Genomic DNA, 25,589 nt, shown 5'->3' with positions numbered 1-25,589 from the left:
TTTTGCGGAAAATACGTTCGGATTGATGCGTCATTAGGATATGGGATGGTGGCGTCGGGGACGGGCGTGACGGGCGTCGTCGTGCGTCGGTGCGTGGAGGGTTTTAAAGCGGGGGGCGAGCTAGGGCGTTGGGAGGAAGGTTGTGTTTAATAGATTTTAGAGTGCAATGAATGACGGATGCGATCATACCAGCACTAACGCACCGGATCCCATCAGAACTCCGAAGTTAAGCGTGCTTGGGCGAGAGTAGTACTAGGATGGGTGACCCCCTGGGAAGTCCTCGTGTTGCATCCCTCCTTTTTGTTGAAATTCGATCTCGTAATTGAAAAAAATATACTCATCTATTTATTTTTGCGGAAAATACGTTCGGATTGATGCGTCATTAGGATATGGGATGGTGGCGTCGGGGACGGGCGTGACGGGCGTCGTCGTGCGTCGGTGCGTGGAGGGTTTTAAAGCGGGGGGCGAGCTAGGGCGTTGGGAGGAAGGTTGTGTTTAATAGATTTTAGAGTGCAATGAATGACGGATGCGATCATACCAGCACTAACGCACCGGATCCCATCAGAACTCCGAAGTTAAGCGTGCTTGGGCGAGAGTAGTACTAGGATGGGTGACCCCCTGGGAAGTCCTCGTGTTGCATCCCTCCTTTTTGTTGAAATTCGATCTCGTAATTGAAAAAAATATACTCATCTATTTATTTTTGCGGAAAATACGTTCGGATTGATGCGTCATTAGGATATGGGATGGTGGCGTCGGGGACGGGCGTGACGGGCGTCGTCGTGCGTCGGTGCGTGGAGGGTTTTAAAGCGGGGGGCGAGCTAGGGCGTTGGGAGGAAGGTTGTGTTTAATAGATTTTAGAGTGCAATGAATGACGGATGCGATCATACCAGCACTAACGCACCGGATCCCATCAGAACTCCGAAGTTAAGCGTGCTTGGGCGAGAGTAGTACTAGGATGGGTGACCCCCTGGGAAGTCCTCGTGTTGCATCCCTCCTTTTTGTTGAAATTCGATCTCGTAATTGAAAAAAATATACTCATCTATTTATTTTTGCGGAAAATACGTTCGGATTGATGCGTCATTAGGATATGGGATGGTGGCGTCGGGGACGGGCGTGACGGGCGTCGTCGTGCGTCGGTGCGTGGAGGGTTTTAAAGCGGGGGGCGAGCTAGGGCGTTGGGAGGAAGGTTGTGTTTAATAGATTTTAGAGTGCAATGAATGACGGATGCGATCATACCAGCACTAACGCACCGGATCCCATCAGAACTCCGAAGTTAAGCGTGCTTGGGCGAGAGTAGTACTAGGATGGGTGACCCCCTGGGAAGTCCTCGTGTTGCATCCCTCCTTTTTGTTGAAATTCGATCTCGTAATTGAAAAAAATATACTCATCTATTTATTTTTGCGGAAAATACGTTCGGATTGATGCGTCATTAGGATATGGGATGGTGGCGTCGGGGACGGGCGTGACGGGCGTCGTCGTGCGTCGGTGCGTGGAGGGTTTTAAAGCGGGGGGCGAGCTAGGGCGTTGGGAGGAAGGTTGTGTTTAATAGATTTTAGAGTGCAATGAATGACGGATGCGATCATACCAGCACTAACGCACCGGATCCCATCAGAACTCCGAAGTTAAGCGTGCTTGGGCGAGAGTAGTACTAGGATGGGTGACCCCCTGGGAAGTCCTCGTGTTGCATCCCTCCTTTTTGTTGAAATTCGATCTCGTAATTGAAAAAAATATACTCATCTATTTATTTTTGCGGAAAATACGTTCGGATTGATGCGTCATTAGGATATGGGATGGTGGCGTCGGGGACGGGCGTGACGGGCGTCGTCGTGCGTCGGTGCGTGGAGGGTTTTAAAGCGGGGGGCGAGCTAGGGCGTTGGGAGGAAGGTTGTGTTTAATAGATTTTAGAGTGCAATGAATGACGGATGCGATCATACCAGCACTAACGCACCGGATCCCATCAGAACTCCGAAGTTAAGCGTGCTTGGGCGAGAGTAGTACTAGGATGGGTGACCCCCTGGGAAGTCCTCGTGTTGCATCCCTCCTTTTTGTTGAAATTCGATCTCGTAATTGAAAAAAATATACTCATCTATTTATTTTTGCGGAAAATACGTTCGGATTGATGCGTCATTAGGATATGGGATGGTGGCGTCGGGGACGGGCGTGACGGGCGTCGTCGTGCGTCGGTGCGTGGAGGGTTTTAAAGCGGGGGGCGAGCTAGGGCGTTGGGAGGAAGGTTGTGTTTAATAGATTTTAGAGTGCAATGAATGACGGATGCGATCATACCAGCACTAACGCACCGGATCCCATCAGAACTCCGAAGTTAAGCGTGCTTGGGCGAGAGTAGTACTAGGATGGGTGACCCCCTGGGAAGTCCTCGTGTTGCATCCCTCCTTTTTGTTGAAATTCGATCTCGTAATTGAAAAAAATATACTCATCTATTTATTTTTGCGGAAAATACGTTCGGATTGATGCGTCATTAGGATATGGGATGGTGGCGTCGGGGACGGGCGTGACGGGCGTCGTCGTGCGTCGGTGCGTGGAGGGTTTTAAAGCGGGGGGCGAGCTAGGGCGTTGGGAGGAAGGTTGTGTTTAATAGATTTTAGAGTGCAATGAATGACGGATGCGATCATACCAGCACTAACGCACCGGATCCCATCAGAACTCCGAAGTTAAGCGTGCTTGGGCGAGAGTAGTACTAGGATGGGTGACCCCCTGGGAAGTCCTCGTGTTGCATCCCTCCTTTTTGTTGAAATTCGATCTCGTAATTGAAAAAAATATACTCATCTATTTATTTTTGCGGAAAATACGTTCGGATTGATGCGTCATTAGGATATGGGATGGTGGCGTCGGGGACGGGCGTGACGGGCGTCGTCGTGCGTCGGTGCGTGGAGGGTTTTAAAGCGGGGGGCGAGCTAGGGCGTTGGGAGGAAGGTTGTGTTTAATAGATTTTAGAGTGCAATGAATGACGGATGCGATCATACCAGCACTAACGCACCGGATCCCATCAGAACTCCGAAGTTAAGCGTGCTTGGGCGAGAGTAGTACTAGGATGGGTGACCCCCTGGGAAGTCCTCGTGTTGCATCCCTCCTTTTTGTTGAAATTCGATCTCGTAATTGAAAAAAATATACTCATCTATTTATTTTTGCGGAAAATACGTTCGGATTGATGCGTCATTAGGATATGGGATGGTGGCGTCGGGGACGGGCGTGACGGGCGTCGTCGTGCGTCGGTGCGTGGAGGGTTTTAAAGCGGGGGGCGAGCTAGGGCGTTGGGAGGAAGGTTGTGTTTAATAGATTTTAGAGTGCAATGAATGACGGATGCGATCATACCAGCACTAACGCACCGGATCCCATCAGAACTCCGAAGTTAAGCGTGCTTGGGCGAGAGTAGTACTAGGATGGGTGACCCCCTGGGAAGTCCTCGTGTTGCATCCCTCCTTTTTGTTGAAATTCGATCTCGTAATTGAAAAAAATATACTCATCTATTTATTTTTGCGGAAAATACGTTCGGATTGATGCGTCATTAGGATATGGGATGGTGGCGTCGGGGACGGGCGTGACGGGCGTCGTCGTGCGTCGGTGCGTGGAGGGTTTTAAAGCGGGGGGCGAGCTAGGGCGTTGGGAGGAAGGTTGTGTTTAATAGATTTTAGAGTGCAATGAATGACGGATGCGATCATACCAGCACTAACGCACCGGATCCCATCAGAACTCCGAAGTTAAGCGTGCTTGGGCGAGAGTAGTACTAGGATGGGTGACCCCCTAGGAAGTCCTCGTGTTGCATCCCTTCTTTTTGTTGAAATTTGATCTCGTAAATGAAAAAAATATACTCATTTATTTATTTTTGCAAAAAATACGTTCGGATTGATGCGTCATTGGGATATGGGATGGTGGCGCCGGGGACGGGAGTGACGGGCGTCGTCGTGCGTCAGTGCGTGGAGGGTTTTAAAGCGGGGGGCGATCTAGGGCGTTTGGAGGAAGGTTGTGTTTAATAGATTTTAGAGTGCAATGAATGACTGATGCGATCATACCAGCACTAACGCACCGGATCCCATCAGAACTCCGAAGTTAAGCGTAATTGGGCGAGAGTAGTACTAGGATGGATGACCCCCTAGGAAGTCCTCGTGTTAAATCCCTCCTTTTTGTTGAAATTTGATCTCGTAATTGAAAAAAATATACTCATTTATTTATTTTTGCGAAAAATACGTTCGGATTGATGCGTCATTAGGATATGGGATGGTGGCGTCGGGGACGGGCGTGACGGGCGTCGTCGTGCGTCGGTGCGTGGAGGGTTTTATAGCGGGGGGCGAGCTAGGGCATTGGGAGGAAGGTTGTGTTTAATAGATTTTAGAGTGCAATAAATGACGGATGCGATCATACCAGCACTAACGCACCGGATCCCATCAGAACTCCGAAGTTAAGCGTGCTTGGGCGAGAGTAGTACTAGGATGGGTGACCCCCTGGGAAGTCCTCGTGTTGCATCCCTCCTTTTTGTTGAAATTCGATCTCGTAATTGAAAAAAATATACTCATCTATTTATTTTTGCGGAAAATACGTTCGGATTGATGCGTCATTAGGATATGGGATGGTGGCGTCGGGGACGGGCGTGACGGGCGTCGTCGTGCGTCGGTGCGTGGAGGGTTTTAAAGCGGGGGGCGAGCTAGGGCGTTGGGAGGAAGGTTGTGTTTAATAGATTTTAGAGTGCAATGAATGACGGATGCGATCATACCAGCACTAACGCACCGGATCCCATCAGAACTCCGAAGTTAAGCGTGCTTGGGCGAGAGTAGTACTAGGATGGGTGACCCCCTGGAAGTCCTCGTGTTGCATCCCTCCTTTTTTGTTGAAATTCGTTCTCGTAATTGAAAAAAATATATTCATTTATATATTTTTGCGGAAAATACGTTCGGATTGATGCGTCATTAGGATATGGGATGGGCGTGACGGGCGTCGTCGTTCGTCGGTGCATGGAGGGTTTTAAAGTGGGGGGCGAGTTAGGGCGTTGGGAGGAAGGTTGTGTTTAATAGATATTAGATTGCAATGAATGACGGATGCGATCATACCAGCACCAACGCACCGGATCCCATCAGAACTCCGAAGTTAAGCGTAATTGGGCGAGAGTAGTACTAGGATGGATGACCCCCTAGGAAGTCCTCGTGTTAAATCCCTCCTTTTTGTTGAAATTTGATCTCGTAATTGAAAAAAATATACTCATTTATTTATTTTTGCGAAAAATACGTTCGGATTGATGCGTCATTAGGATATGGGATGGTGGCGTCGGGGACGGGCGTGACGGGCGTCGTCGTGCGTCGGTGCGTGGAGGGTTTTAAAGCGGGGGGCGAGCTAGGGCGTTGGGAGGAAGGTTGTGTTTAATAGATTTTAGAGTGCAATGAATGACGGATGCGATCATACCAGCACTAACGCACCGGATCCCATCAGAACTCCGAAGTTAAGCGTGCTTGGGCGAGAGTAGTACTAGGATGGGTGACCCCCTGGGAAGTCCTCGTGTTGCATCCCTCCTTTTTTGTTGAAATTTGATCTCGTAATTGAAAAAATATATTCATTTATATATTTTTGCGGAAAATACGTTCGGATTGATGCGTCATTAGAATATGGGATGGGCGTGACGGGCGTCGTCGTTCGTGGGTGCGTGGAGGGTTTTAAAGCGGGGGGAGAGTTAGGGCGTTGGGAGGAAGGTTGTGTTTAATAGATTTTAGATTGCAATGAATGACGGATGCGATCATGCCACCACTAACGCACCGGATCCCACCAGAACTCCGAAGTTAAGCGTGCTTGGGCGAGAGTAGTACTTGCATGGGTGACCCCTGGGAAGTCCTCGTGTTGCATCCCTCCTTTTTGTTGAAATTTGATCTCGTAATTGAAAAAATATACTCATTTATTTATTTTTGCGAAAAATACGTTCCGATTGATGCGTCATTAGCATATGGGATGGTGGCGTCGGGGACGGGCGTGATGGGCGTCGTCGTGCGTCGGTGCGTGGAGGGTTTTAAAGCGGGGGGCGAGCTAGGGCGTTGGGAGGAAGGTTGTGTTTAATAGATTTTAGAGTGCAATGAATGACGGATGCGATCATACCAGCACTAACGCACCGGATCCCATCAGAACTCCGAAGTTAAGCGTGCTTGGGCGAGAGTAGTACTAGGATGGGTGACCCCCTGGGAAGTCCTCGTGTTGCATCCCTCCTTTTTGTTGAAATTCGATCTCGTAATTGAAAAAAATATACTCATCTATTTATTTTTGCGGAAAATATGTTCAGATTGATGCGTCATTAGGATATGGGAAGGTGGCATCGGGGATGGGCGTGACGGGCGTCGTCGTGCGTCGGTGCGTGGAGGGTTTTAAAGCGGGGGGCGAGCTAGGGCATTGGGAGGAAGGTTGTGTTTAATAGATTTTAGAGTGCAATGAATGACGGATGCGATCATACCAGCAATAACGCACTGGATCCCACCAGAACTCCGAAGTTAAGCGTGCTTGGGCGAGAGTAGTACTAGGATGAGTGACTCCCTGGGAAGTCCTCGTGTTGCATCCCTCCTTTTTGTTTAAATTTGATCTCGTAATTGAAAAAAATATACTCATCTATTTATTTTTGCGGAAAATACGTTCGGATTGATGCGTCATTAGGATATGGGATGGTGGCGTCGGGGACGGGCGTGACGGGCGTCATCGTGCGTCGGTGCGTGGAGGGTATTAAAGCGGGGGACGAGCTAGGGCGTTGGGAGGAAGGTTGTGTTTAACAGATTTTAGAGTGCAATGAATGACGGATGCGATCATACCAGCACTAACGCACCGGATCCCATCAGAACTCCGAAGTTAAGCGTGCTTGGGCGAGAGTAGTACTAGGATGGGTGACCCCCTGAGAAGTCCTGGTGTTGCATCCCTCCTTTTTGTTGAAATTTTATCTCGTAATTGAAAAAAATATACTCATTTATTTATTTTTGCGGAAAATACGTTCGGATTGATGCGTCATTAGTATATGGGATGGTGGCTTCGGGGATGGGCGTGACGGGCGTCGTCGTGCGTCGTCGTACGTGGAGGGTTTTAAAGCAGGGGGCGAGCTAGAGCGTTGGGAGGAAGGTTGTGTTTAATATATTTTAGAGTGCAATGAATGACGGATGCGATCATACCAGCACTAACGCACCGGATCCCATCAGAACTCCGAAGTTAAGCGTGCTTGGGCGAGAGTAGTACTAGGATGGGTGACCCCCTGGGAAGTCCTCGTGTTGCATCCCTCCTTTTTGTTGAAATTCGATCTCGTAATTGAAAAAAATATACTCATCTATTTATTTTTGCGGAAAATACGTTCGGATTGATGCGTCATTAGGATATGGGATGGTGGCGTCGGGGACGGGCGTGACGGGCGTCGTCGTGCGTCGGTGCGTGGAGGGTTTTAAAGCGGGGGGCGAGCTAGAGCGTTGGGAGGAAGGTTGTGTTTAATAAATTTTAGAGTGCAATGAATGACGGATGCGATCATACCAGCACTAACGCACCGGATCCCATCAGAACTCCGAAGTTAAGCGTGCTTGGGCGAGAGTAGTACTAGGATGGGTGACCCCCTGGGAAGTCCTCGTGTTGCATCCCTCCTTTTTGTTGAAATTCGATCTCGTAATTGAAAAAAATATACTCATCTATTTATTTTTGCGGAAAATACGTTCGGATTGATGCGTCATTAGGATATGGGATGGTGGCGTCGGGGACGGGCGTGACGGGCGTCGTCGTGCGTCGGTGCGTGGAGGGTTTTAAAGCGGGGGGCGAGCTAGGGCGTTGGGAGGAAGGTTGTGTTTAATAGATTTTAGAGTGCAATGAATGACGGATGCGATCATACCAGCACTAACGCACCGGATCCCATCAGAACTCCGAAGTTAAGCGTGCTTGGGCGAGAGTAGTACTAGGATGAGTGACTCCCTGGGAAGTCCTCGTGTTGCATCCCTCCTTTTTGTTTAAATTTGATCTCGTAATTGAAAAAAATATACTCATTTATTTATTTTTGCGGAAAATACGTTCGGATTGATGCGTCATTAGGATATGGGATGGTGGCGTCGGGGACGGGCGTGACGGGCGTCGTCGTGCGTCGGTGCGTGGAGGGTTTTAAAGCGGGGGGCGAGCTAGGGCGTTGGGAGGAAGGTTGTGTTTAATAGATTTTAGAGTGCAATGAATGACGGATGCGATCATACCAGCACTAACGCACCGGATCCCATCAGAACTCCGAAGTTAAGCGTGCTTGGGCGAGAGTAGTACTAGGATGGGTGACCCCCTGGGAAGTCCTCGTGTTGCATCCCTCCTTTTTGTTGAAATTCGATCTCGTAATTGAAAAAAATATACTCATCTATTTATTTTTGCGGAAAATACGTTCGGATTGATGCGTCATTAATTGATGCGTCAATAGGATATGGGATGGGCGTGAAGAGCGTCGTCGTGCGTCGGTGCGAGGAGGGTTTTAAAGCGGGGGGCGAGTTAGGGCATTGGGAGGAAGGTTGTGTTTAATAGATTTTAGATTGCAATGAATGACGGATGCGATCATACCAGCACTAACGCACCGGATCCCATCAGAACTCCGAAGTTAAGCGTGCTTGGGCGAGAGTAGTACTAGGATGGGTGACCCCCTGGGAAGTCCTCGTGTTGCATCCCTCCTTTTTGTTGAAATTCGATCTCGTAATTGAAAAAAATATACTCATCTATTTATTTTTGCGGAAAATACGTTCGGATTGATGCGTCATTAGGATATGGGATGGTGGCGTCGGGGACGGGCGTGACGGGCGTCGTCGTGCGTCGGTGCGTGGAGGGTTTTAAAGCGGGGGGCGAGCTAGGGCGTTGGGAGGAAGGTTGTGTTTAATAGATATTAGAGTGCAATGAATGACGGATGCGATCATACCAGCACTTACGCACCGGATCCCATCTGAACTCCGAAGTTAAGCGTGCTTAGGCGAGAGTAGTATTAGGATAGGTGACCCCCTGGGAAGTCCTCGTGTTGCATCCCTCCTTTTTCTTGAAATTTGATCTCGTAATTGAAAAAAATATACTTATTTATTTATTTTTGCGGAAAATACGTTCAGATTGATGCGTCATTAGGATATGGGATGGTGGCGTCGGGGACGGGCGTGACGGGCGTCGTCGTGCGTCGGTGCGTGGAATGTTTTAAAGCGGGGGGCGAGCTAGGGCGTTGGGAGGAAGGTTGTGTTTAATAGATTTTAGAGTGCAATGAATGACGGATGCGATCATACCAGCACTTACGCACCGGATCCCATCAGAACTCCGAAGTCAAGCGTGCTTGGGCGAGAGTAGTGCTAAGATGGGTGACCCCCTGGGAAGTCCTCGTGTTGCATCCCTCCTTTTTCTTGAAATTTGATCTCGTAATTGAAAAAAATATACTTATTTATTTATTTTTGCGGAAAATACGTTCGGATTGATGCGTCATTAGGATATGGGATGGTGGCGTCGGGGATGGGCGTGACAAGCGTCGTCGTGCGTCGGTGCGTGGAATGTTTTAAAGCGGGGGGCGAGCTAGGGCGTTGGGAGGAAGGTTGTGTTTAATAGATTTTAGAGTGCAATGAATGACGGATGCGATCATACCAGCACTTACGCACCGGATCCCATCAGAACTCCGAAGTCAAGCGTGCTTGGGCGAGAGTAGTGCTAAGATGGGTGACCCCCTGGGAAGTCCTCGTGTTGCATCCCTCCTTTTTCTTGAAATTTGATCTCGTAATTGAAAAAAATATACTTATTTATTTATTTTTGCGGAAAATACGTTCGGATTGATGCGTCATTAGGATATGGGATGGTGGCGTCGGGGATGGGCGTGACAAGCGTCGTCGTGCGTCGGTGCGTGGAATGTTTTAAAGCGGGGGGCGAGCTAGGGCGTTGGGAGGAAGGTTGTGTTTAATAGATTTTAGAGTGCAATGAATGACGGATGCGATCATACCAGCACTTACGCACCGGATCCCATCAGAACTCCGAAGTCAAGCGTGCTTGGGCGAGAGTAGTGCTAAGATGGGTGACCCCCTGGGAAGTCCTCGTGTTGCATCCCTCCTTTTTCTTGAAATTTGATCTCGTAATTGAAAAAAATATACTTATTTATTTATTTTTGCGGAAAATACGTTCGGATTGATGCGTCATTAGGATATGGGATGGTGGCGTCGGGGATGGGCGTGACAAGCGTCGTCGTGCGTCGGTGCGTGGAATGTTTTAAAGCGGGGGGCGAGCTAGGGCGTTGGGAGGAAGGTTGTGTTTAATAGATTTTAGAGTGCAATGAATGACGGATGCGATCATACCAGCACTTACGCACCGGATCCCATCAGAACTCCGAAGTCAAGCGTGCTTGGGCGAGAGTAGTGCTAAGATGGGTGACCCCCTGGGAAGTCCTCGTGTTGCATCCCTCCTTTTTCTTGAAATTTGATCTCGTAATTGAAAAAAATATACTTATTTATTTATTTTTGCGGAAAATACGTTCGGATTGATGCGTCATTAGGATATGGGATGGTGGCGTCGGGGATGGGCGTGACAAGCGTCGTCGTGCGTCGGTGCGTGGAATGTTTTAAAGCGGGGGGCGAGCTAGGGCGTTGGGAGGAAGGTTGTGTTTAATAGATTTTAGAGTGCAATGAATGACGGATGCGATCATACCAGCACTTACGCACCGGATCCCATCAGAACTCCGAAGTCAAGCGTGCTTGGGCGAGAGTAGTGCTAAGATGGGTGACCCCCTGGGAAGTCCTCGTGTTGCATCCCTCCTTTTTCTTGAAATTTGATCTCGTAATTGAAAAAAATATACTTATTTATTTATTTTTGCGGAAAATACGTTCGGATTGATGCGTCATTAGGATATGGGATGGTGGCGTCGGGGATGGGCGTGACAAGCGTCGTCGTGCGTCGGTGCGTGGAATGTTTTAAAGCGGGGGGCGAGCTAGGGCGTTGGGAGGAAGGTTGTGTTTAATAGATTTTAGAGTGCAATGAATGACGGATGCGATCATACCAGCACTAACGCACCGGATCCCATCAGAACTCCGAAGTCAAGCGTGCTTGGGCGAGAGTAGTGCTAAGATGGGTGACCCCCTGGGAAGTCCTCGTGTTGCATCCCTCCTTTTTGTTGAAATTGGATCTCGTAATTGAAAAAAATATACTCATCTATTTATTTTTGCGGAAAATACGTTCGGATTGATGCGTCATTAGGATATGGGATGGTGGCGTCGGGGACGGGCGTGACGGGCGTCGTCGTGCGTCGGTGCGTGGAGGGTTTTAAAGCGGGGGGCGAGCTAGGGCGTTGGGAGGAAGGTTGTGTTTAATAGATTTTAGAGTGCAATGAATGACGGATGCGATCATACCAGCACTAACGCACCGGATCCCATCAGAACTCCGAAGTTAAGCGTGCTTGGGCGAGAGTAGTACTAGGATGGGTGACCCCCTGGGAAGTCCTCGTGTTGCATCCCTCCTTTTTGTTGAAATTCGATCTCGTAATTGAAAAAAATATACTCATCTATTTATTTTTGCGGAAAATACGTTCGGATTGATGCGTCATTAGGATATGGGATGGTGGCGTCGGGGACGGGCGTGACGGGCGTCGTCGTGCGTCGGTGTGTGGAGGGTTTTAAAGCGGGTGGCGAGCTAGGGTGTTGGGAGGAAGGTTGTGTTTAATAGATTTTAGAGTGCAATGAATGACGGATGCGATCATACCAGCACTAACGCACCGGATCCCATCAGAACTCCGAAGTTAAGCGTGCTTGGGCGAGAGTAGTACTAGGATGGGTGACCCCCTGGAAAGTCCTCGTGTTGCATCCCTCTTTTTTGTTGAAATTTTATCTCCTAATTGAAAAAAATATACTCATTTATTTATTTTTGCGGAAAATACGTTTGGATTGATGCTTCATTAGGATATGGGATGGGCGTGACGGGCGTCGTCGGGCGTCGGTGTGTGGAGGGTTTTAATGCGGGGGGCGAGCTAGGGCGTTGAGAGGAAGGTTGTGTTTAATAGATTTTAGAGTGCAATGAATGACGGATGCGATCATACCAGCACTAACGCACCGGATCCCATCAGAACTCCGAAGTTAAGCGTGCTTGGGCGAGAGTAGTACTAGGATGGGTGACCCCCTGGGAAGTCCTCGTGTTGCATCCCTCCTTTTTGTTGAAATTCGATCTCGTAATTGAAAAAAATATACTCATCTATTTATTTTTGCGGAAAATACGTTCGGATTGATGCGTCATTAGGATATGGGATGGTGGCGTCGGGGACGGGCGTGACGGGCGTCGTCGTGCGTCGGTGCGTGGAGGGTTTTAAAGCGGGGGGCGAGCTAGGGCGTTGGGAGGAAGGTTGTGTTTAATAGATTTTAGAGTGCAATGAATGACGGATGCGATCATACCAGCACTAACGCACCGGATCCCATCAGAACTCCGAAGTTAAGCGTGCTTGGGCGAGAGTAGTACTAGGATGGGTGACCCCCTGGGAAGTCCTCGTGTTGCATCCCTCCTTTTTGTTGAAATTCGATCTCGTAATTGAAAAAAATATACTCATCTATTTATTTTTGCGGAAAATACGTTCGGATTGATGCGTCATTAGGATATGGGATGGTGGCGTCGGGGACGGGCGTGACGGGCGTCGTCGTGCGTCGGTGCGTGGAGGGTTTTAAAGCGGGGGGCGAGCTAGGGCGTTGGGAGGAAGGTTGTGTTTAATAGATTTTAGAGTGCAATGAATGACGGATGCGATCATACCAGCACTAACGCACCGGATCCCATCAGAACTCCGAAGTTAAGCGTGCTTGGGCGAGAGTAGTACTAGGATGGGTGACCCCCTGGGAAGTCCTCGTGTTGCATCCCTCCTTTTTGTTGAAATTCGATCTCGTAATTGAAAAAAATATACTCATCTATTTATTTTTGCGGAAAATACGTTCGGATTGATGCGTCATTAGGATATGGGATGGTGGCGTCGGGGACGGGCGTGACGGGCGTCGTCGTGCGTCGGTGCGTGGAGGGTTTTAAAGCGGGGGGCGAGCTAGGGCGTTGGGAGGAAGGTTGTGTTTAATAGATTTTAGAGTGCAATGAATGACGGATGCGATCATACCAGCACTAACGCACCGGATCCCATCAGAACTCCGAAGTTAAGCGTGCTTGGGCGAGAGTAGTACTAGGATGGGTGACCCCCTGGGAAGTCCTCGTGTTGCATCCCTCCTTTTTGTTGAAATTCGATCTCGTAATTGAAAAAAATATACTCATCTATTTATTTTTGCGGAAAATACGTTCGGATTGATGCGTCATTAGGATATGGGATGGTGGCGTCGGGGACGGGCGTGACGGGCGTCGTCGTGCGTCGGTGCGTGGAGGGTTTTAAAGCGGGGGGCGAGCTAGGGCGTTGGGAGGAAGGTTGTGTTTAATAGATTTTAGAGTGCAATGAATGACGGATGCGATCATACCAGCACTAACGCACCGGATCCCATCAGAACTCCGAAGTTAAGCGTGCTTGGGCGAGAGTAGTACTAGGATGGGTGACCCCCTGGGAAGTCCTCGTGTTGCATCCCTCCTTTTTGTTGAAATTCGATCTCGTAATTGAAAAAAATATACTCATCTATTTATTTTTGCGGAAAATACGTTCGGATTGATGCGTCATTAGGATATGGGATGGTGGCGTCGGGGACGGGCGTGACGGGCGTCGTCGTGCGTCGGTGCGTGGAGGGTTTTAAAGCGGGGGGCGAGCTAGGGCGTTGGGAGGAAGGTTGTGTTTAATAGATTTTAGAGTGCAATGAATGACGGATGCGATCATACCAGCACTAACGCACCGGATCCCATCAGAACTCCGAAGTTAAGCGTGCTTGGGCGAGAGTAGTACTAGGATGGGTGACCCCCTGGGAAGTCCTCGTGTTGCATCCCTCCTTTTTGTTGAAATTCGATCTCGTAATTGAAAAAAATATACTCATCTATTTATTTTTGCGGAAAATACGTTCGGATTGATGCGTCATTAGGATATGGGATGGTGGCGTCGGGGACGGGCGTGACGGGCGTCGTCGTGCGTCGGTGCGTGGAGGGTTTTAAAGCGGGGGGCGAGCTAGGGCGTTGGGAGGAAGGTTGTGTTTAATAGATTTTAGAGTGCAATGAATGACGGATGCGATCATACCAGCACTAACGCACCGGATCCCATCAGAACTCCGAAGTTAAGCGTGCTTGGGCGAGAGTAGTACTAGGATGGGTGACCCCCTGGGAAGTCCTCGTGTTGCATCCCTCCTTTTTGTTGAAATTCGATCTCGTAATTGAAAAAAATATACTCATCTATTTATTTTTGCGGAAAATACGTTCGGATTGATGCGTCATTAGGATATGGGATGGTGGCGTCGGGGACGGGCGTGACGGGCGTCGTCGTGCGTCGGTGCGTGGAGGGTTTTAAAGCGGGGGGCGAGCTAGGGCGTTGGGAGGAAGGTTGTGTTTAATAGATTTTAGAGTGCAATGAATGACGGATGCGATCATACCAGCACTAACGCACCGGATCCCATCAGAACTCCGAAGTTAAGCGTGTTTCGGCGAGAGTAGTACTAGGATGGGTGACCCCCTGGGAAGTCCTCGTGTTGCATTCCTCGTTTTTGTTGAAATTTGATCTCGTAATTGAAAAAAATATACTCATTTATTTATTTTTGCGGAAAATACGTTCGGATTGATGCGTCATTAGGATATGGGATGGTGGCGTCGGGGATGGGCGTGACGGGCGTCGTCGTGTGTCGGTGCGTGGAGGGTTTTAAAGCGGGGGGCGAGCTAGGGCGTTGGTACGAAGGTTGTGTTCAATAGATTTTAGAGTGCAATGAATGACGGATGCGATCATACCAGCACAAACGCACCGGATCCCATCAGAACACCGAAATTAAGCGTGCTTGGGCGAGAGTAGTACTAGGATGGGTGATCACCTGGGAAGTCCTCGTGTTGCATCTCTCCTTTTTTGTTGAAATTTGATCTCGTAATTGAATAAAATATACTCATTTATTTACTTTTGCGGAAAATACGTTCGGATTGAGACGTCATTAGGATATGGGATGGTGGCGTCGGGGATGGGTGTGACGGGCGTCGTCCAACGCGCCTCCTCATCAGCAAGCGAGGCTCTCCTCGCAGCCTCCATCTCACGGCGCTCCTTCTTCTGTGCTCTAGCCTCATCCTCCTCTCGACCCTTATGCCTCTTGGCATGCTCTCGAGAAGGAGGTGGTGGAATCCCAGAAGTGGCGAATAAGGCCGCCATCACTGTGTCCTCAGCAGGCTCTACTGAAGGGGCCTCAGAAAAAGGCACCCTAGCCTCTAGGATCATATTAATGTCTGCTCAAAGACTCTCGACCGCAGCCTGAAGGGTCGACACGTCCACCTGAGGGGCTGGCCGGGCTAGCACCCGCAACTAAAAAGCGTCCAAGCGCTGATGAACCTCAAAGATCTTCCGCTCTGTGTGCTGGACTATTCTCCGCTCCAAGCGCTTTTCTACCTCAGCAATAGACCTCTGCATCAAGGCTGGATGTGATGCAGAAGTGCATCCATCTATGCCTCTAGTTTCTAGACCCTAGCAAGCGGGACTAGAACGGGTAAAGGGGCTGAGCAAGAGGAGCTCGGGGCAGTGCTACTACCCGGGATAGACTCGATCGGGGTAGTGTAAGTGGTTTCAGAAGCATCATGCGTAGCCGTGCGAGCCTGTGCTACCGTATCCTCCATATTTTCACTAAGTGGAGGCAACTCTGGACGGGGCCTCTGCGGAGCCAACTCATTGGCCTCATCCCTGATGAGGCCGATATCAACAGTGCCTAGCGGAGTCTTGAGCTGATCAATGTGCAAGATGGGCACACCTGTGGACCTGCATAAAGAAAATATCATGCACGAAAAGGGGTAAGTAGTTGTGGCCTTAAAAGACCTCTCGTGCATGACCGCCTGTAGAAGCAAAGCAAAGCCCACCTCAAACCCGGCTATCATCGCCTCTATTATAACTGCACGATCCCATGTGACTATATTATCAGCGGCAGTGGGGGAAAGGAAGTGGCGGAAAATCAACCATAAGAACTTAGTCGTGAAGGTCAAGTTAGCCTTCTTGATGGATCCCTTCGTCTCAGTTACCCAGTCGGCACCCTCTCCATCAACAGACAAGTGTAGGGCCATGCACCTCTTGGTGGTCTCTCTCAGCAATGGCTCACGCAAGAATTGGACATCTTTGACAATTTGCCACCGGTAGTCAAACTCGGCGATGAGAGGGGTCCAGTTGGCATCAACATCCTCGTCGTATAGATACCGGCGGATGGAAGGCAGGGAGATATCTACCTGAATGCCATGTACTCGGACATGCTCAAGTGGGGCCTGTTGGGCGGGGACAGCCCGCCTATCAATCTGTGATATAAGAGTAGCCACGTAAGAGGCGTAGAACTCTCGGACCAACTCTTCACTATAACGGCCAAAGAACGCGCTGTCCAATCCAGTCGGTGTCTGGTGAAGATATTGTGGATCTCTGGCATAGTAGGGAGACTTCCCGTAAGGACTCGTCTTTCCAGTGTAAGGGTTTCTGTCAAGACTCTTTTATCATTCAGAAACTTAACGTCTGAATAAACTTTATACTGCCCGTCGACACACCACCGGTTGGGCTGGTCGGCAACCGGGGTGAGAGCACGAGTCGGTGAGCCGGGAGTGGAATAAGACCTGTTAGCCTCATCAGATGAGGCAGACTGTGCAGCTGTGGCGGGTGCAGGGGCTTCAGCAGACCCGGAGGCTTCCTCCGACCACGAAACTCCTAAGGAGACAGACACTCCTTCTTCATAAGTAGCTGACCCAGAAGGTGTGCCGGTCAGTGTGCGCTCCTCATCAGACTGGAAGGCAGTGACTACGCCGGACGTCACCTTTTTGGGTGTAGCTCTGGCAGCACGTGCAGCTCGTGATGGAGTGGCAGTGCCTGGGGGCACGTACTCGGGGTCACGCTCATCATCAGAGCCAATGACCAGGCGGGCTGACGGGGCGACAGACTTTGATCGCCTACGTGCGTAAACTCGATCTTGTTTTGGTGCCATAAGAGATAGTACCTGTAAAGAATCAATATTAGTACGAAAAGGAGCAAACAAGACGAAAAAAATGAAACAAAATAAGTATAAAAGCTAAGCTGTAATGACTTTTTTGCAGTAACAGTGAAACACGACAAACCAGGTGAAGGATCGTCATGAGTACGACGGACCGTCATGGGGTCCATCATGTCTTACTTCAACTATGTTGATGTGGAGAACCCTGAAGGAAAGTCTTTGACAAGTATGACGGATAAGCAGGACGGACCGTCAGGACAATAACGGTCCGTCGTCGATGTCCATCGTGGAGACCCTTAAGAGAGGGGTCTCTAATCGTCATGACGGTTATGCAGGACGGATCGTCGAGGTGTGACGGTCCATCGTAAATGTCCTTCAGAGGAAACTTAGAAAAAGTGGGAGACCCTTAGGACAAGGGTCTCTGACAACCATGACGATTGTGCAAGACGGACCGTCGTGGTAACGACGGTCCATCGTAGATGTCCATCAGAGGACACTTAGAAAAAGTATGGAGACCTTCATGAGATGGGTCTCTGACCGTAACGACGGTTGTGCAGGACGGAGCGTCGTGGTAACAACGGTCCATCGTAGATGTCCGTAAGAGCACACTTAGAAAAAAAAGGAGACCCTTAAAACAAGGGTCTTTGACAACCATGACGGTTGTGCAGGACGAACTGTCGTGGGAACGATGGTCCGTCGCATGTATCCGTTGGTGGACACTTGGAGAAAACGTACAAATGGATGTTGGAACAGACCCTATGACGGTCCGTCGTGGGTACGACGGTCCGTCATCGGGGTCTCGTTCCGTCATTCAGTGATAGAACTGAGGATGCCACAATCATTCCCTATGACTCACATTGAATTTTAGTGTTAACCTATATGTTTCTAACCCAAATACCTAGTAAACTAGCAATGCTAAAGCACCTATTTCTAGAGTTTTAACAAGGCAATTTTGAGGATTCTCAACCTAGGTCAGACAAAATTTGGATTAAAGAATGAACCCATCAATAAGAAATAGGCTAATACTAATTGATAAACAAAAATGCAACGTAAATGGGTAGAAATCAGAGACACATACCTGAGAATTTGAGAAAAACAAGCAAGGAAGGTACTTGGTTAGCAAGAACAGAACCACAGCAGCAGACTCCGACTAGTAGAGGGTAGATTTTAGGAATTTGGGGAATTGGGAAAGTGTTCAGTTGATAGAGAAGAGAGGTAGGAAGTAGGAAGTAGAAAAGGGAGGGAAATGGGAGAAAGAAGGAAGGAAATGGGTGAAAGGAAGGGGTGGGGTTTTTAAAGGTTGCCAATCTTTTAAATTACCCCCAACCGAGTCGAGTCGGTTATGTTCATTAATGACGCAATGAAACCCCGACGACGGTCCGTCATAGATACGACAATCCGTCATTGCTTCCGTCACGTGTGCCCTATTTTTGAAAATAATTGAAAGACGTACCTGGCACGACGGATTCATGCGAAGGTCCGTCGCGTGCGTGACGGTCAGTCGATGTGTCCGTCAGTGACTGTTGCAGTGTGATTTTCTGTAGAATTTCCTGGTTATATGCCTACAAATTTAAAACCCATTAGTAGAAAATGCTACCATTACTAGCAAGAAAACTATAAGTATTGGGTTGCCTCCCAACAAGCGCCTGATTTAACGTCGCGACACGACTAAATACTAGAAAGAAAACTATAAGTATTGGGTTGCTTCCCAACAAGTGCCTGATTTAACGTCGCGGCACGACTAAAGGCACTTGATTACTCAGACTTCATCAAGATGGTATGCCTCGATTACTTCATTTACTGATTCAGCATTGCCCGAAATAGATTTTTATGCGTTGTCCATTCACCTTGAACCGCACACCCTCCTTAGTTTCCAACTCAACTTCTCCATTAGGGAATAGTTGAATAACCAAGTAAGGACCAGTCCATTTGGACTTGAGCTTGCCTGGAAACCAACGCAACCTAGAACTGTCGAAAAGCACCAAATCCCCAACCGAACTGTCATTTTTCACTTTTTATGTCATGGTCCTTCTTCATCTTTTCTTTGAAGGATATAATAGATACCGATTGGAGCTCACCACTCTGCCTCATGGACCTACAAATGTTGAAGGTTGCTTCTTCATTGTTCAACCGAAATTTCATCTGCCCCTTTTCCATATCAACTAAGGCTCTACCAGTAGCAAGGGATGGCCTCCCAAGAATAATAGGCACTTCAAAATTGACTTCACAATCAAGAATAAAAAAATCTGCCAGAAATATGAATGACTCCACTTTTACTAAAACATTGTGGAGTATCCCTATAGGCCTTTTCACTGTTCGATCGGCCATCAGTAGCCGCATCGCAGTGAGCTTTGGGTCACCCAAACCCAACTTCTTGTAGATCGAGAGGGGCATAAGATTTATGCTTGCCCCCAGATCACATAATGCTTTCGCAAAAAGTAATGACCCGACTGACAAGGAATAGTGAACGCACCCGGATCTTCTTTCTTTTGTATGAGAGATCTGGTAGCAATAGCACTACAATGTTGCATTCTATCATCATCCTCGAAAGTGACCGATCTTTTCTTTGTAACCAGATCTTTCATAAACTTGGCATAACCGGGCATTTGTTCTAGAGCTTCTACCAAAGGTATATTGATAGAAAGTTGCTTCAACATTGTTATAAAACGCCGATATTTACCATCCTCGGTCTTTTTCACTAATCTTTGACGAAAGGGTGGTGGTGGTCTAGGCATGGGAATTACCTTTGTAGGCACTTCAGCATCTTTTCTAGTGTTATCTTCTACTTCACCACTACCCTCTACCGCCTTATCATTATCTTTTATCACCTTTTCCTCCTTAGACGGCATAGGTGGGTCAATTTTCTACTTACCACCCCGAGTAGTGATTTCCATACAGTGTCTGTCATTTTTTGGATTTTGGACAGTGTTGCTAGGAAGGGTGCCCGATTGCCGTGTGCTCACAGTCGCAAATAATTGGTCCATTTGCAGCTCAATCTGCTTAATCGATATTGCATGTGTATCGACTTTTTGCCCAATACCCGCTAAATCGCTCCTTAACTCTTTAATGTGCTCATCATTAGCATCAACCTCCTCATTATTTTGTGCAACATATCCTCAACTCGCGCCATACTATCTCCACCATCCCTAGGAGTAACTTCACGATTTTGAGGAGGGACATAGGGCCTATTCCTATCATTTATGTTACCATAGTTACCCCTGTTGAAGTTGTTGTCGCGGTTTTAGTTTCCATCTCAGACGTAATGACCCTCATGGTTATAGTTACCATAGATCCAACCTTGTTTTCCTCGACCTTGGCGCCAATTCTCCTTATTTGAGCCTTGGGCACTCGGTCGGAAATTCCCCTTCTGCTCATTTACCGCATAGGAATACTCCGCATAATAGCATTCATCATTTGGTGGTGGTGGTTTAGACAAGTAGTTGACTGCATTTATCTTTTCTACACCCTAGTGACATGTTTTAATACAAAACAAAGCTCAGTTCTCATCTGAGCCATGTCTTCACGAATCTCATCTGTGGCTGGGTTGTGAGTGGATTGCACTGCGAAGGTATTTCTCCCAGTATATGACTTCCTAGTACTCAAAGCTTTATTGTTTCGAGAGATTTTCTCTAACTTTTTGGCAATCTCAGCATAAGGACACTCCTCATAGGAACCACCCGCTATAGTATCCAACACCACTTTATTATTATCATCCCGTCCCCTATAGAAGTATTCCTTCAGTGACTCATCATCTATACGGTGATTTGGGACGCTTCTCAAAAATGAGGTGAATATATCCCAAGAACTACTATCTGACTCTCCTGGTAGTGCCACAAAGTTGTTCACTCTGTCTTTGTGGTTTAGTTTCTTGGAGACCGGATAGTAGCGTTCTAAGAAAACGTCCCTTAGTTGGTTCCAAGTGAAAATTGAGTTATAATGGAGCTCAGTGAACCAAATAGCAGCCTCTCCCATCAGTGAGAGAGGAAACAGTCTTAGCCCTATTACATCCAAGTCCAAGTCAGAACTCCCTACACAGCTTATACACACTGCCCTTACCTTAGCTATATGGGCATGTGTATCCTCAGAAGGTAGCCCTGAAAACAAACCTCTGGCAGTGAGCATTTGCATCAGGCTACTAGTTACCACGAAGGTGTGGCCTGGTGGTAGAGGGTGCAAGACAAGTGGCCCATCAGAGTCTACTATATTGTCATAGCCTCTGTAGTATTATTGAGGACGTGGAGCAGGATTTTGTCCCCTCTGTTGGTTATCACCCGAAGCATCGGGTAATAACTGACCATGAACATCAACCGGAGCTGGGATGTTTTGGTTTGGATCATCATCATTAATGCCTAAGTTTCGATTTATGTTGTGTAGTGTACGCTCTAATTCGTGATCGTAAGGAAACAAGGGTTCTCTTCTTCTCCGTGTATTTGGCATACAAAGAAGATAGTTCTGTAAGAATAAACAAACAATAAACAAAGTAAATTAAGAAAATATCGACTAATCTTAGTAATAAGTTTATGTTAATCTAAAAGCTACTTTCCCTGGCAGCGGCGCCAAAATTTGATTAACTTAAACTTATTACTAAAGTTTAGTCGATATTTTCTTAATTTTACTTTGTTTATTGTTTTTTATTCTTGCAGAACTATCTTCCTTGTAAGAGAACCCTTGTTTCCCTACGATCACGAATTAGAGCGTAAACTACGCAACATGAATCGAAACTTGGGTATTAATGATATCCAAACCAGAACATCCCATCTCCAATTGATGTTCATGGTCAGTTATTACCCGATGCTCCGGGTGAAAATCAACAGAGGGGACAAAATCCTGCTCCACGCCCTCAAGAATACTACTGAGGCTATGACAATATAGCAGACTCCGATGGGCCACTAGTCTTGCCCCCTCTACCACCAGGCCACACCTTTGTGGTAACTAGTAGCCTGATGCAAATGCTCACTGCCAGAGGTTTGTTTTCAGGGCTACCTTCTAAGGATCCACATGCCCATATAGCTAAGGTAAGGGCAGTGTGTAAAAGTTGTGTAGGGAGCCTGATTTGGATTTGGATGTAATAGGGATAAGAGTCTTTCCTCTGTCACTGACGGGAGAGGCTGCTATTTGGTTCACTGAGCTCCCTTATAACTCAATTTCCACTTGGAACCAACTAAGGGACGTTTTCTTAGCACGCTACTATCCGGTCTCCAAGAAACTAAACCACAAAGACAGAGTGCACAACTTTGTGGCACTACCAGGAGAGTCAATTAGTAGTTCTTGGGATAGATTCACCTCGTTTTTAGAAGCGTCCCCAATCACCGCATTGATGATGAGTCACTAAAGAAATACTTCTACCGGGGACAGGATGATAATAATAAAGCGGTGTTGAATACTATAGCGTGTGGTTCTTATGGGGAGTGTCCTTAGCGTGTGGTTCTTATGGGGAGTGTCCTTATGCTGAAATTACCGAAAAGTTAGAGAAAATTTCCCGGAATAATAAAGCTTGGAGTACTAGGATGTCAGATACTGGGAGAAATACCTTTGTAGTGCAATCCACTAACAACCCAGCCACAGATGAGATTCGTGAAGATATGGCTCAGATGAGAACTGAGCTTGAGTTGGTATTAAAACATATCACCAGGGATGCAGAAAAGATAAATGCAGTTAACTACTTGTCTAAACCACTACCACCAAAGGATGAATGCTATTATGAGGAGAATTCCTATGCGGTCAATGAACAGACGGGGGGTTTCCGACCGAGTTCCCAAGGCTCAAATCAGGAAAATTGGCGCCAAGGTCAAGGAAACCAAGGTTGGATGTATGGTAACTATAACCGTTAGGGTCATTATGTCCGAGATGGAAACTACAACCGCGACAACAACTTCAACAGGGGTAACTATGGTAACAGAAATGATAGGAATGGGCCCTATGTCCCTCCTCAAAATCGTGAAGTTACTCCTAGGGATGGTGGAGATAGTATGGCGCGAGTTGAGGATATGTTGCACAAAATGATCAGGAGGTTCGATGCTAATGATGAGCACATTTAAGAGTTAAGGAGTGATTTAGCGGGTATTGGGCAGAAAGTCGATACACATGCAATATTGATTAAGCAGATTGAGTTTCAAATGGCCCAATTATCTGCGACTGTGATCACATGGCAACTGGGCACTCTTCCTAGCAACACTGTCCAAAATTTGAAAAATGACGGACACTGTTTGTCCATCACTACTCGGGGTGGTAAGCAGACCATTGACCCACCTATGCCGTCTAAGGAGGAAAATGTGATAAAAAATAATGATAAGTTGGTAGATGGTAGTGGTGAAGTAGAAGATAATACTGGAAAAGATGTTGAAGTGCCTATAAAGGTAATTCCCATGCCTAGACCCCCCCCCCCTTTCCTCAGATATTAGTGAAAAAGACTGAGGATGGTAAATATCAGCGTTTTATAACAATGTTGAAGCAACTTTTGATCAATGTCCCTTTGGTAGAAGCTCTAGAACAAATGCCCGGTTATGCCAAGTTTATGAAAGATCTGGTTACAAAGAAAAGATCGGTCATTCTCGAGGATGATGATAGAATGTAACATTGTAGTTCTATTGCTACAAGATCTCTTGTACAAAAGAAAAAAGATCCGGGTGCGTTCACTATTCCTTGTATAGTCGGGTCATTACATTTTGCGAAAACATTATGTGATCTGGGGGCAAGCATAAATCTTATGCCTCTCTCAATTTACAAGAAGTTGGGTTTGGGTGACCCAAAGCCCACTGCGATGCGGCTACTAATGGCCGATCGAACGGTGAAAAGGCCTATAGGGATACTCAACGATGCGCTAGTAAAAGTGGAGACGTTCATATTTCCAGCAGATTTTGTTATTCGTGATTGTGAAGTCGATTTTGAAGTGCCTATTATTCTTGGGAGGCCATTCCTTGCTACGGGTAGAGCCTTAGTTGATATGGAAAAGGGGCAGATGAAATTTCGGTTGAACAATGAAGAAGCGACCTTCAACATTTGTAGGTCCATGAGGCAGAGTGGTGCTTTTAGACAATTCTAGGTTGCGTTGGTTTCCGGGCAAGCTCAAGTCCAAATGGACTGGCCCTTACTTGATTTCCCAACTATTCTCTCATGGAGTAGTTGAGTTAGAAACCAAGGAGGGTGTGCGGTTTAAGGAAAATAGACAACGAATAAAACTCTAATTTGGGCATGATGAATCGGTGAATGAAGTGATCGAGGCATACCGTCTTGATGAAGTCTGAGTAATCAAGTGTCCTCAGTCGTGTCGCGACATTAAATCAGGCGCTGGTTGGGAGGCAACCCAATACTTATAGTTTTTCTTTCTAGTAATGGTAGCATCTTCGAATTGAGAAGTCATTAGGATATGGGATGGGAGCGTCGGGGATGGGCGTGATGGGGGTCGTCGTGCGTCGGTGCGTGGAGGATTTTAAAGAGGGGACGGGCTAGGGAGTTGGGATGAAGGTTGTGTTTAATAGAATTTAGAGTGCAACGAATGATGTATGCGATCATACCAGCACTAACGCACCGGATCCCATCAGAACTCCGAAGTTAAGCGTGCTTAAGCGAGAGAAGTACTAGGATGGGTGACCCCCTGGGAAGTCCTCGTGTTGTATCCCTCATTTTTGTTGAAATTTGATCTCGTAATTGAAAAAAATATACTTATTTATTTATTTTTGCCGAAAATACGTTCGGATTGAGAAGTCATTAGGATATGGGATGAGGCGTCGGGGATGGGCGTGACGGGCGTCGTTGTGCATCGGTGCGTGGAGGGTTTTAAAGTTGGGGGCGGGCTAGGGTGTTCGGAGGAAGGTTGTGTTTAATAGAAATTAGAGTGCAATGAATGATGGATGTGATCATACCAGCACTAACACACCGGATCTCATCAGAATTCCGAAGTTAAGCGTGCTTTGGCGAGAGTAGTACTAGGATGGTTGACCCCCTGGGAAGTCCTCGTGTTGCATCCCTCTTTTTTTTTGAAATTTGATCTCGTAATTGAAAAATATATGCTTATTTATTTATTTTTGTGGAAAATACATTCGGATTGAGACGTCATTAGGATATGGGATGGGGGCGTCGGGGATGGGCGTGACGGACGTCGTCGTGCGTCGGTGCGTGAAGGGTTTTAAAGTGGGGGGCGGGCTAGGGCGTTGGGAGGAAGGTTGTGTTTAATAGAATTTAGAGTGCAATGAGTGATGGATGCGATCATACCAGCACTAACGCACCGGATCCCATCAGAACTCCGAAGTTAAGCGTGCTTGGGCGAGAGTAGTAGTAGGATGGTTGACCCCCTGGGAAGTCCTCGTGTTGCATCCCTCATTTTTGTTGAAATTTGATCTCGTAATTTAAAAATATATGCTTATTTATTTATTTTTGTGGAAAATACATTCGGATTGAGACGTCATTAGGATATGGGATGGGGGCGTCGGGGATGGGCGTGACGGGCGTCGTCGTGCGTCGGTGCGTTGAGGGGTTTAAAGTGGAACGGGCTAGGCTTTGGGAGGAAAGTTGTGTTTAATAGAATTTAGAGTGCAATGAATGATAGATGCTGATAACCTCAATCTTACTTCTCAAATAAGAAGT

The 25,589-nt window shown here is 47.5% G+C and overlaps 46 non-coding genes across 46 annotated transcripts; all 46 read left to right on the top strand.

The window, feature by feature from the left end:
- Positions 1–175: 175 nt before the first annotated feature.
- On the top strand, positions 176–294 carry LOC114075823. The gene has a single exon (XR_003576211.1). It is a non-coding gene; the product is annotated as a 5S ribosomal RNA (ribosomal RNA).
- A 230-nt stretch (positions 295–524) lies between these two features.
- Positions 525–643, top strand: LOC114075822. Its single transcript, XR_003576210.1, has one exon. It is a non-coding gene; the product is annotated as a 5S ribosomal RNA (ribosomal RNA).
- Positions 644–873: 230 nt separating this feature from the next.
- Positions 874–992, top strand: LOC114075821. The gene has a single exon (XR_003576209.1). It is a non-coding gene; the product is annotated as a 5S ribosomal RNA (ribosomal RNA).
- A 230-nt stretch (positions 993–1,222) lies between these two features.
- On the top strand, positions 1,223–1,341 carry LOC114075820. The gene has a single exon (XR_003576208.1). It is a non-coding gene; the product is annotated as a 5S ribosomal RNA (ribosomal RNA).
- Positions 1,342–1,571: 230 nt separating this feature from the next.
- Positions 1,572–1,690, top strand: LOC114075819. Its single transcript, XR_003576207.1, has one exon. It is a non-coding gene; the product is annotated as a 5S ribosomal RNA (ribosomal RNA).
- A 230-nt stretch (positions 1,691–1,920) lies between these two features.
- Positions 1,921–2,039, top strand: LOC114075815. The gene has a single exon (XR_003576203.1). It is a non-coding gene; the product is annotated as a 5S ribosomal RNA (ribosomal RNA).
- Positions 2,040–2,269: 230 nt separating this feature from the next.
- On the top strand, positions 2,270–2,388 carry LOC114075806. Its single transcript, XR_003576195.1, has one exon. It is a non-coding gene; the product is annotated as a 5S ribosomal RNA (ribosomal RNA).
- Positions 2,389–2,618: 230 nt separating this feature from the next.
- Positions 2,619–2,737, top strand: LOC114075795. The gene has a single exon (XR_003576183.1). It is a non-coding gene; the product is annotated as a 5S ribosomal RNA (ribosomal RNA).
- A 230-nt stretch (positions 2,738–2,967) lies between these two features.
- LOC114075784 lies at positions 2,968–3,086 on the top strand. The gene has a single exon (XR_003576172.1). It is a non-coding gene; the product is annotated as a 5S ribosomal RNA (ribosomal RNA).
- A 230-nt stretch (positions 3,087–3,316) lies between these two features.
- LOC114075773 lies at positions 3,317–3,435 on the top strand. Its single transcript, XR_003576162.1, has one exon. It is a non-coding gene; the product is annotated as a 5S ribosomal RNA (ribosomal RNA).
- Positions 3,436–3,665: 230 nt separating this feature from the next.
- LOC114075676 lies at positions 3,666–3,784 on the top strand. The gene has a single exon (XR_003576076.1). It is a non-coding gene; the product is annotated as a 5S ribosomal RNA (ribosomal RNA).
- Positions 3,785–4,014: 230 nt separating this feature from the next.
- Positions 4,015–4,133, top strand: LOC114075733. The gene has a single exon (XR_003576133.1). It is a non-coding gene; the product is annotated as a 5S ribosomal RNA (ribosomal RNA).
- A 230-nt stretch (positions 4,134–4,363) lies between these two features.
- On the top strand, positions 4,364–4,482 carry LOC114075762. Its single transcript, XR_003576152.1, has one exon. It is a non-coding gene; the product is annotated as a 5S ribosomal RNA (ribosomal RNA).
- A 230-nt stretch (positions 4,483–4,712) lies between these two features.
- Positions 4,713–4,830, top strand: LOC114075682. Its single transcript, XR_003576082.1, has one exon. It is a non-coding gene; the product is annotated as a 5S ribosomal RNA (ribosomal RNA).
- A 216-nt stretch (positions 4,831–5,046) lies between these two features.
- On the top strand, positions 5,047–5,165 carry LOC114075729. The gene has a single exon (XR_003576129.1). It is a non-coding gene; the product is annotated as a 5S ribosomal RNA (ribosomal RNA).
- Positions 5,166–5,395: 230 nt separating this feature from the next.
- LOC114075750 lies at positions 5,396–5,514 on the top strand. The gene has a single exon (XR_003576146.1). It is a non-coding gene; the product is annotated as a 5S ribosomal RNA (ribosomal RNA).
- Positions 5,515–5,729: 215 nt separating this feature from the next.
- Positions 5,730–5,847, top strand: LOC114075720. Its single transcript, XR_003576120.1, has one exon. It is a non-coding gene; the product is annotated as a 5S ribosomal RNA (ribosomal RNA).
- Positions 5,848–6,076: 229 nt separating this feature from the next.
- On the top strand, positions 6,077–6,195 carry LOC114075739. The gene has a single exon (XR_003576135.1). It is a non-coding gene; the product is annotated as a 5S ribosomal RNA (ribosomal RNA).
- A 230-nt stretch (positions 6,196–6,425) lies between these two features.
- On the top strand, positions 6,426–6,544 carry LOC114075716. The gene has a single exon (XR_003576116.1). It is a non-coding gene; the product is annotated as a 5S ribosomal RNA (ribosomal RNA).
- A 230-nt stretch (positions 6,545–6,774) lies between these two features.
- On the top strand, positions 6,775–6,893 carry LOC114075680. Its single transcript, XR_003576080.1, has one exon. It is a non-coding gene; the product is annotated as a 5S ribosomal RNA (ribosomal RNA).
- Positions 6,894–7,125: 232 nt separating this feature from the next.
- On the top strand, positions 7,126–7,244 carry LOC114075730. Its single transcript, XR_003576130.1, has one exon. It is a non-coding gene; the product is annotated as a 5S ribosomal RNA (ribosomal RNA).
- Positions 7,245–7,474: 230 nt separating this feature from the next.
- On the top strand, positions 7,475–7,593 carry LOC114075719. The gene has a single exon (XR_003576119.1). It is a non-coding gene; the product is annotated as a 5S ribosomal RNA (ribosomal RNA).
- A 230-nt stretch (positions 7,594–7,823) lies between these two features.
- Positions 7,824–7,942, top strand: LOC114075689. The gene has a single exon (XR_003576089.1). It is a non-coding gene; the product is annotated as a 5S ribosomal RNA (ribosomal RNA).
- Positions 7,943–8,172: 230 nt separating this feature from the next.
- Positions 8,173–8,291, top strand: LOC114075708. Its single transcript, XR_003576108.1, has one exon. It is a non-coding gene; the product is annotated as a 5S ribosomal RNA (ribosomal RNA).
- Positions 8,292–8,521: 230 nt separating this feature from the next.
- On the top strand, positions 8,522–8,640 carry LOC114075697. The gene has a single exon (XR_003576097.1). It is a non-coding gene; the product is annotated as a 5S ribosomal RNA (ribosomal RNA).
- Positions 8,641–8,870: 230 nt separating this feature from the next.
- On the top strand, positions 8,871–8,989 carry LOC114075705. Its single transcript, XR_003576105.1, has one exon. It is a non-coding gene; the product is annotated as a 5S ribosomal RNA (ribosomal RNA).
- Positions 8,990–9,219: 230 nt separating this feature from the next.
- LOC114075695 lies at positions 9,220–9,338 on the top strand. The gene has a single exon (XR_003576095.1). It is a non-coding gene; the product is annotated as a 5S ribosomal RNA (ribosomal RNA).
- A 230-nt stretch (positions 9,339–9,568) lies between these two features.
- Positions 9,569–9,687, top strand: LOC114075694. Its single transcript, XR_003576094.1, has one exon. It is a non-coding gene; the product is annotated as a 5S ribosomal RNA (ribosomal RNA).
- Positions 9,688–9,917: 230 nt separating this feature from the next.
- LOC114075693 lies at positions 9,918–10,036 on the top strand. Its single transcript, XR_003576093.1, has one exon. It is a non-coding gene; the product is annotated as a 5S ribosomal RNA (ribosomal RNA).
- Positions 10,037–10,266: 230 nt separating this feature from the next.
- On the top strand, positions 10,267–10,385 carry LOC114075692. Its single transcript, XR_003576092.1, has one exon. It is a non-coding gene; the product is annotated as a 5S ribosomal RNA (ribosomal RNA).
- Positions 10,386–10,615: 230 nt separating this feature from the next.
- Positions 10,616–10,734, top strand: LOC114075691. The gene has a single exon (XR_003576091.1). It is a non-coding gene; the product is annotated as a 5S ribosomal RNA (ribosomal RNA).
- Positions 10,735–10,964: 230 nt separating this feature from the next.
- Positions 10,965–11,083, top strand: LOC114075687. Its single transcript, XR_003576087.1, has one exon. It is a non-coding gene; the product is annotated as a 5S ribosomal RNA (ribosomal RNA).
- A 230-nt stretch (positions 11,084–11,313) lies between these two features.
- LOC114075686 lies at positions 11,314–11,432 on the top strand. Its single transcript, XR_003576086.1, has one exon. It is a non-coding gene; the product is annotated as a 5S ribosomal RNA (ribosomal RNA).
- A 230-nt stretch (positions 11,433–11,662) lies between these two features.
- On the top strand, positions 11,663–11,781 carry LOC114075678. Its single transcript, XR_003576078.1, has one exon. It is a non-coding gene; the product is annotated as a 5S ribosomal RNA (ribosomal RNA).
- A 215-nt stretch (positions 11,782–11,996) lies between these two features.
- Positions 11,997–12,115, top strand: LOC114075675. The gene has a single exon (XR_003576075.1). It is a non-coding gene; the product is annotated as a 5S ribosomal RNA (ribosomal RNA).
- A 230-nt stretch (positions 12,116–12,345) lies between these two features.
- LOC114075664 lies at positions 12,346–12,464 on the top strand. Its single transcript, XR_003576064.1, has one exon. It is a non-coding gene; the product is annotated as a 5S ribosomal RNA (ribosomal RNA).
- Positions 12,465–12,694: 230 nt separating this feature from the next.
- On the top strand, positions 12,695–12,813 carry LOC114075846. The gene has a single exon (XR_003576234.1). It is a non-coding gene; the product is annotated as a 5S ribosomal RNA (ribosomal RNA).
- A 230-nt stretch (positions 12,814–13,043) lies between these two features.
- On the top strand, positions 13,044–13,162 carry LOC114075835. The gene has a single exon (XR_003576223.1). It is a non-coding gene; the product is annotated as a 5S ribosomal RNA (ribosomal RNA).
- Positions 13,163–13,392: 230 nt separating this feature from the next.
- LOC114075824 lies at positions 13,393–13,511 on the top strand. The gene has a single exon (XR_003576212.1). It is a non-coding gene; the product is annotated as a 5S ribosomal RNA (ribosomal RNA).
- A 230-nt stretch (positions 13,512–13,741) lies between these two features.
- Positions 13,742–13,860, top strand: LOC114075767. The gene has a single exon (XR_003576156.1). It is a non-coding gene; the product is annotated as a 5S ribosomal RNA (ribosomal RNA).
- Positions 13,861–14,090: 230 nt separating this feature from the next.
- LOC114075658 lies at positions 14,091–14,209 on the top strand. Its single transcript, XR_003576058.1, has one exon. It is a non-coding gene; the product is annotated as a 5S ribosomal RNA (ribosomal RNA).
- A 230-nt stretch (positions 14,210–14,439) lies between these two features.
- LOC114075702 lies at positions 14,440–14,558 on the top strand. Its single transcript, XR_003576102.1, has one exon. It is a non-coding gene; the product is annotated as a 5S ribosomal RNA (ribosomal RNA).
- Positions 14,559–14,788: 230 nt separating this feature from the next.
- Positions 14,789–14,907, top strand: LOC114075714. The gene has a single exon (XR_003576114.1). It is a non-coding gene; the product is annotated as a 5S ribosomal RNA (ribosomal RNA).
- A 9,599-nt stretch (positions 14,908–24,506) lies between these two features.
- Positions 24,507–24,625, top strand: LOC114075711. The gene has a single exon (XR_003576111.1). It is a non-coding gene; the product is annotated as a 5S ribosomal RNA (ribosomal RNA).
- Positions 24,626–24,854: 229 nt separating this feature from the next.
- LOC114075709 lies at positions 24,855–24,973 on the top strand. The gene has a single exon (XR_003576109.1). It is a non-coding gene; the product is annotated as a 5S ribosomal RNA (ribosomal RNA).
- Positions 24,974–25,203: 230 nt separating this feature from the next.
- Positions 25,204–25,322, top strand: LOC114075684. Its single transcript, XR_003576084.1, has one exon. It is a non-coding gene; the product is annotated as a 5S ribosomal RNA (ribosomal RNA).
- Positions 25,323–25,589: the final 267 nt, after the last annotated feature.

The sequence above is a fragment of the Solanum pennellii genome, chromosome 1 (assembly GCF_001406875.1).
Source record: "Solanum pennellii chromosome 1, SPENNV200".
Taxonomy (NCBI): domain Eukaryota; kingdom Viridiplantae; phylum Streptophyta; class Magnoliopsida; order Solanales; family Solanaceae; genus Solanum; species Solanum pennellii.
This window is presented reverse-complemented; position numbering and strand designations above follow the sequence as displayed.